The sequence below is a fragment of the Paroedura picta genome, chromosome 7 (genome assembly GCF_049243985.1).
Source record: "Paroedura picta isolate Pp20150507F chromosome 7, Ppicta_v3.0, whole genome shotgun sequence".
Classification (NCBI taxonomy): domain Eukaryota; kingdom Metazoa; phylum Chordata; class Lepidosauria; order Squamata; family Gekkonidae; genus Paroedura; species Paroedura picta.
The window spans coordinates 41,681,990-41,689,231 of NC_135375.1; the positions used below are offsets into that span (position 1 = coordinate 41,681,990).

Genomic DNA, 7,242 nt, shown 5'->3' on the forward strand with positions numbered 1-7,242 from the left:
TCATGTTCTTTTTGGTGATATCAAAGCCACTCCCTGAATTTGTCAACTGCTGCCTTGTGAATAGTGACCATTTGCTTACATAGGGAAAATAAATAAATAAGTGCATTAGAAGGGAAACCAATGGAGAGGTATTTCCGTGCTGGAATATGTAGACCATATCCATATGAAGAATCTGTTCCAGCACAGCCTTTGAAAGTTGGCAGCTTTTAGAGTCCCCTCCACATGACATCACGTGCATCCCAAGGTTGTCCAGTAGCTGTGTCAAGTTTTGGCCATTTTTAACTCAATTTCCTGCTCCGAGTAATTTCTTTTTAACTGTGTGGTCTGTGTTGCAGCATGACCGCAAACCTACATTGTCAAAGGTAAAATAAAATCTTTGGCAAAGTGTCCATAGTCTTTTTTGGGATCAGGCAGGCAAAACAGTCCCATTTAGGTTTCTGGTGATGGGAAATGAGCTGGGAAGGAGAAGGGATGGTCCAGCAGCCTTCTCCCAATCTTACAAGGGTATGAACACCTTTTCAAGCCAACTTTAACACAAAATGTCTTTTTGGGCTCCAGGGACCACGTGCAGTGTTCTAACAACTCCGGCAGGCAAAAAAAAATGTGTTTTCTTTAGGTGGGGAAGGGCTGGTGATCCAGCAGCCTTCTCCCAATCAAACAGAGGTCTGAGCACCTTGTTTTTAAGCCAACCATTAATACAAAATGGCTTTTGGGGCTTCAGGGACCATGTGCAGCATCTCAGAAATCCACTCAGACAGAAATAAAGTCCCAAAGAACAGGAATCCCAAGAAAGGGGGGAATGCTGTATTGTTCTGGTGTTTCTCCACAGCGATGAGGCAGTGTTGATTTTTATTTTAAAATGCATCTGTGTTGTGGCCTTACCACACTGTGGAAGTACCTTTTTGTTTAAAAAATTATAATTTCGGGGTTTGGTGGGGGGGACGAGGTCCAGCCCATGAAAGAACTGCTATGCTGTGATTGGTGTCTTGCTGTGATTGACAAGCCAAGGAGTAGTGGGAGAAGTTCAGCTTATTTTCCCTTGCAGCCTAGTTAGAAGGCAAAAAGTTGCAACTGGGCAGAGGGAAAACACGGGAGGTGTGCTGCCCTAGCCGGGCACATGCAGGGTTAGTGCAAGGGCAAGCATGGTTCTCCCCATGAAGAGGGCTGCAAAGACAGATTCACCATCCCATGTTTGCAAGCAGAAAGCCACTCGCATTTTGCCCCTCCATAAGGAAATGGTAGCAAGATCTGTAGTGTTCATGATTTTAAAACTTATGAAGAATAGCCTACAGGGGGGATAGGAAGAGAGGTGTATTTAGCCTATTTAGAATCAGAACTTCCTGGTGTTTTTCCAATAACCTCGTCCAGTGCCCTGATTGGCTCATTTGGAGACTTCCAGCTCCTTTGAGCACACTTCTGACCTGCTAGCTTCCAGAACAGAATAGTTTGAAGGAAGACAACCCACTCTCCCTCTCTCTCTCTCCTCTCTTTCTATGCAAAGTTGTTCCTCTTAATAATAAAACTATTTTATTTTGATAAGCTGCTATTAATATAGAATTTCAGCATTTGGTATTGTCTCTAGTTTATAGAGCCACCTTCTAGATCAAATCTAGAAGATGTAAAGTCTGGACGATATTGATTCCTTTGATGTTTTGGGTTATTTTTAGTATAGAGTTCTGCAGTCCAGCAGCTGCATATTATGTGTCCAGATTGGACATTCCCGTAGGCAGGCCATGCTTGAATATCCTTGCCTTCCATTGCCTTAAATGGAGCTGGCTGCATGCATAGCCTTTTGGCTAGAGGTCAGAAACATCAGTGGAATGAACACCAAAAGATCAGGATTAAGGGTCCATATATTATTCATTTTTCATGTGGACATAAGGCTGGTGTGTTTAGATGAAAAGAGCCCAAAGCATTGTCAGGTTCTCTGTAAATAAATGGTTAATTCTGCTTCATAGCTGGCAAATTCCAGTTTTGATGAAGATGAAACTTTTAACAGCACAGGAAAACAAACTAACAAACAAAACCCCCAAGTCAAACGGTAGCCAAAAGGTTTGTCTAGGAGCGCTTTGATCCGTTTGCACCATTTAATAATCCAAACGCTTTTGCTCTGTCATTTAGCAGACAACTTAATCAGCTGGGCTGTGATTTCCAGCTAGGCAGCCAGATGAGACTGCCTTGCTCTTGAGGGCTTCCGCGTTAAAGCACTTGCTGTACTAATTGAACATTTTAACTGATAACCAAAACCACTTGTGCACCATTTTAAAAAAAGAATGAGTTACATTTTTTTTTTAAGCTGCAAATGCACAGCTGTGACGAAGGGGGGAAAAACCTGTATAATTTTCACTTGCAAATTTATGGATTCATGCAGTAACATCATTGTGGCTGGCGGATGATCTGATCTGCTGGCTCTATTCCCATTTATTCTGTCTTTTCATACCTTTTCACTATAGCCAGGATAAAAGTGGCTGCTTTATAACTGGCACATTTAATTCTAGCAGCATCAAACTATAACATACAAAAAATGTTTAGCAAAATTAATTCTGTATCTGTTTGCAGCCAGCCACTGTACAGGGTTCTGATTGCTATATAGTTTGAAAGGATGACAAAGAACCCTACCCCCACCCCATTCTCCCAGTGGATCTGCCCCCATTATGTAGAATATGAGACTATTCTATCACTAAAGTAGTGGCTGGTGAGAGTTATTTGGGACTCAGTAAAATAAACACAAGCAATTACTTATTTGATTTCCTCTCATGAAATAGAGCACTCTGTGAAAACCAGTGATTCTGCCAGCCTCTCTGAATAATTCCTTTGCTTTAAAAAAATGTGATCTAAAAAATCATTTTCATGCTATGAAATACTCTAATTTAGTGCCAGATCATGAGTTACATGTGTTCATGTCCAATTAGTAAAAATGAACTTGGCAAATAGAATGTGCAAGGCAATGTGATGTAAAATCTGAGAACACTGCTGAGCGTCAGGAAGCATAGCCCGAATACACCATTTTCACACACTTCTTTCAAAAGCTGCCTTGTAGAAAACGTGCCGCTTCCTTGTTCTGTCTTGCTGGGCCAGAGTGCAAATGAGCATATTCCTGTCAGCTTTAGTGATGCCGTGCCAGCTCATGCCATGCAAAGACTGAGCTCTCTACATGAGTCTTTTGGCCAAAGGATTATCAAGAGCATTCAGGAATGTTAAGGTGGCAGGGTGAGCCAGTAGGTGGCTGCTGGATGGGGAGGGGACATCCCCACCCACTCATTTCAGATCTGGCTACATGGGTTATGACTCATGTCCCACTGCTTCACACTGCTTTTCATACTTGGGCCAGCTGGCAGCAATAATGAATTTTAAAAGAGCAGCAGTGAGCAGAAAACGAGTCTTCCAGGACTCCCCTGAATTCCTCAAGAGATAAAGAACCCAACCAGGGCAGGGGGCTAGGGCACTTGGAGTGCCCAGCAGGCCCATACACAATCCTTTTGAGAAATGGGTCCCATGTCCTCTCATGCGCTTTCTGATGTTGTAACAGGTTCTGTTTCTACCCTACACTTCTTACTACATTTGTGACCTTAGACTTATATCTTCTTCCTAGGTCCTGAAAACTAATCTAAACAACACAGAAGTATGTAAACATTTAAAGAACTGGTAGCAAGTGTACTTTGGGGCTTTGTCTTCCCTTGCAAGCTTCTTTAATTTTAAAATTTGATATGCAGAGTATATAGCCACCCAGGTCAGAATGAGCCTGGGTATATTTTGCTTTTAACTTCATATGAACAAGTAGGTGTTTATTTACCAAAGGCAATCCTAAGCAAAAGTTATATGCATGAGTTTTGTTTCTGACCTTTCACTTGGTGAACGTTTTGGGATGAAGGAAGATACTTTATCTTCTTTTGGTCAAACTGACTTCTGGATCACACACTGCAAGCCCATGGTATCATCCCACAGTGAATGTTGGCCTAACATTTTTAGCTTCACTCTCTTGTACTGCCAAGGGCCTCCAATTTAGCATTTTCCACACAGTTACTTTCCATGGGCACCGATATACAAGGTAGACTCTATTAAAAGGTTACTGTGGGTCCCCTTTTGCTGATGGGTATAAATGTACCTTCTAATGCACTGAACAGTCTAATTAGAAATTAAGCAATCTTAAAAAAATGGTTTTAGGCTCAAATTATGCTGACAACTGAATTTTTTTAAAGCTCTTTTTCTAATAGTTGTGTTAGACATTGAAGAGCTGCACTCCAAGCTTTGACACATTGTTCTGACTTGCACTCAGTAGTAAAGCATGGCTCAAGGGAATCATTTTGAACCAAAGTACCTGCTTGTGACAGGTGAATACTACATTTCTTCAGGTTTTTAACTATAAGACCAGTATTCTTTCAGAAGCATTTCTAACGTGAGCTACCCTGCTCCCTGTTCCAGAAGACTCCCAAGGTTTTGGTATAGTAAAAGGAAAAATTGTAACCTTACTCAGAGTGTTCCCCCTCCCATGCAGTGCTGGATGCATATTAAGTGACACAGTTTAAATGAAGGGGGGAATGATGCATTTAAAATAAGAAAGAGAGTGAAAAGGAAGAATGTCTGAAATAGCATCAGAAAGGAAGGAGGGATGCCCAAAATACCAGCAGTTATTGTGACCCCCCCCTCCCCACACACACACACATACATATCAGTCATCCTATGTATGGTACCCAAGACAGATGGGGGGGGGATTTTTTATGAAGACTAAAAAGCACCAAGTGAAGGGGAAAGATTTTCAGTGTCAGGGAAGTTAAAGCATGTCAGCTGCATTTCCTTCTGTGCCTACCGTCTTGCATGCAAGGATGGATAGATTGAATTTATATCTGAAACAAGACAAGATTTTTCCATCTGACCTCATTATGTGTTTCTCAGGAGTGGCTGCCTGGCTCTCCCTGCCTGAATTAAAATGCGTGTGGAGAAAAGTAAGCAGAAAGCCGCTGCATGCTGCACCGTTGTTGCTGAACGCTCTTAATAAGAGGAAGGTATTTATTGTTTTGCCCAGGCGATGTCTTAATTCTAGAAGTCATTAATGCACTTGGCCTCCCTTGGTTCAAGCAACCCTTGGAAGGGAAAGCGTGAGCTAATGAGGGGCTTTATGCATTGTAACATGGCTGACAGCAAAGATGAAGTCATGTTACAGTATATCAGAGAGATTTATACAGGGATTTTTAATGGAATTTTTTTTAAAACAAGAACCATCTCCTTATAAATAATTAAAATTACAAAATTATCATTGCTGTAACACAGGCAGTGTGGTTCCTTTCGGCATCAGTGACACATTATACAGATTTCGATTGGGGGGGGGGCTTTTTGTGAATTGCTCATCATTCCTAAACAGTTGCCCTTTGCCCAGCAGCTTTTTCAGTACTTAAGTAACAGCATGTGTGTGCTGGATCACTTTAGGGATTCTCAGTAAAATGGCAAACTGTAATTTTAGGCAGTGAGTATATGTTTGAAAACAACTATATAATAAGGCTATGTCAGCCCTTTTTATCTAATGTATTTTTATCTCATTCTTCCAGCAGGTATTTGGAAGAGCACAAATAGGGGTTCCACAAAGGCTTGTGAGGGTCTAGTTTTTCCATCCTCCACTATTCTTTCCCTTCCCAGAAAGTCCTCATATCCTCTCCTCTCTTCCTGTCTTCTTCTCTTCTTCTCTTCTTTTTGCCCACCAGCCAACCTACCTTTATCCTCCCCCTTCAGTTTAGCCTCCTTCCCTACCCTCTGGCAGCCTCTTCCTGGGAAAAGTCTGGCCAATTTGTGCAATGGCAGTCACTGGGCCAGGCCCAGTGGCACTATAGGGCATCCACGAGGACTTGTAAGGGCACCTCATTTTCTTCTGTGTCTCTTTTCCACATAAATTCCTCTTTCCTTCTTTCTGACAGCCCCCATACTCTTACCTCTCCCTGTTTCCTTCCCTCACATTTTATCTGCCTCCCCAACTCCGCTACATTTATTATTTATTAGCTACATGAATACCCCCACTTTCTCCATACTGTGGAACTAAAGCAAGTTATACCACTTCCCTCCATTTTATCTTCACAACAATGCTAAGAGGTAGGTGTGCTAACCAAAATGCTCTGAAAAAACTGGGGAACTGGCTAAGCGAAAGGAGGTTAACTAGCTAGGATCTGTTTTGCACAGTTTATGACATGATTAAGCCCTTCAGGAATCCAAGGCAGATAACAAATACTGTTTAGAATAAGGGTTGTAGCTTTAGTTAAGAAATAAGACACAAACAAACACTAAGCAAAGACACTTCACATGTGGCAGGTAGAAAATAAGATGAAAAATGGCAAGAGTTTGCGGGGAGGAGAGGGTCCCTGAAAATTATATGGTTCCCTGTCTAGGAAATGGTGAGCACAGATGGATTCAAAGCAACCGGAATGACCTGCATTCAGTTGGGCATCTGGCAGGTTTTGTCTGGGGGAAGCTGGGTACCAGAGAAGCAGTTTGGGGACCCCAATGAAAGGTATTTTATACCCTTCTCCCAGGTAAAAAGTCATGTAAGCAAAAAGTGGGCTTTGGACAAAGGATTTGATGTGGTGACAAAAGGTTGATCGATTCAGGATCAAAGTGATCAAACAGAATGATCTGGGAAACTTTGGACCTGGTTTGATCTAGATAACTACATAGCTCAATAAAGCTTTTTTGGCAAGCTGGTGTTATGTTGGGAGGATAGGGAGGAGATTTCAGAGGTAAGAAAGCACTTCTGAGATCTGCTGTTTACTGGAGTGGGAGTCAGGAAGGAGGATGTTCTTTGAAGTTGCAGCCAATGTGTGTGTATTCCCCACAGATGCAGAGATGCTGAGTTCATGAGGTGAGTCAATCATGCCAAGCTCTGTGGAGAAAGGTTGGCCTAACTGCTTTTTGTCTAGGCCAGAGCAAATGTCCATAGTCCAAAATCTTAATTGAAATAGTCTTGTTTGAAAGAGCATGCTAGTGTCCCACGATGAGGTCATAGGTGCTGATCCAGGGTTTCTGGCACCATGAAATGTAGTCCAAATGATCTGATTTTCACTGGTTATAATCCAGGATCTGGTAGCACTGGTTACATTTCAGGGTCTGGTGCCACAGTTAACAGGTTAGAGTGAGTATGTGAGTTGACTAAGGTCCCTGAGCAAGCTTCCATAGTAGAATGGGGATTTAAACCTAGATCCCCCAGATCCTAGTCTGACATTAGGCATACGTGCATGTGCACACACACAAATTCATACTTTT

At 42.1% G+C, this 7,242-nt stretch overlaps 1 long non-coding RNA gene across 1 annotated transcript in view; it reads left to right on the forward strand.

The window, feature by feature from the left end:
• The window catches only part of LOC143841768 (uncharacterized), a 173,599-nt gene extending 166,783 nt beyond the window's left edge, over positions 1-6,816 (forward strand). The window contains exons 4-5 of the long non-coding RNA XR_013232802.1: positions 4,894-5,003; positions 5,544-6,816. This is a non-coding gene — a long non-coding RNA (uncharacterized LOC143841768). The remainder of the gene's footprint in view (positions 1-4,893; positions 5,004-5,543) is intronic.
• Positions 6,817-7,242: the final 426 nt, after the last annotated feature.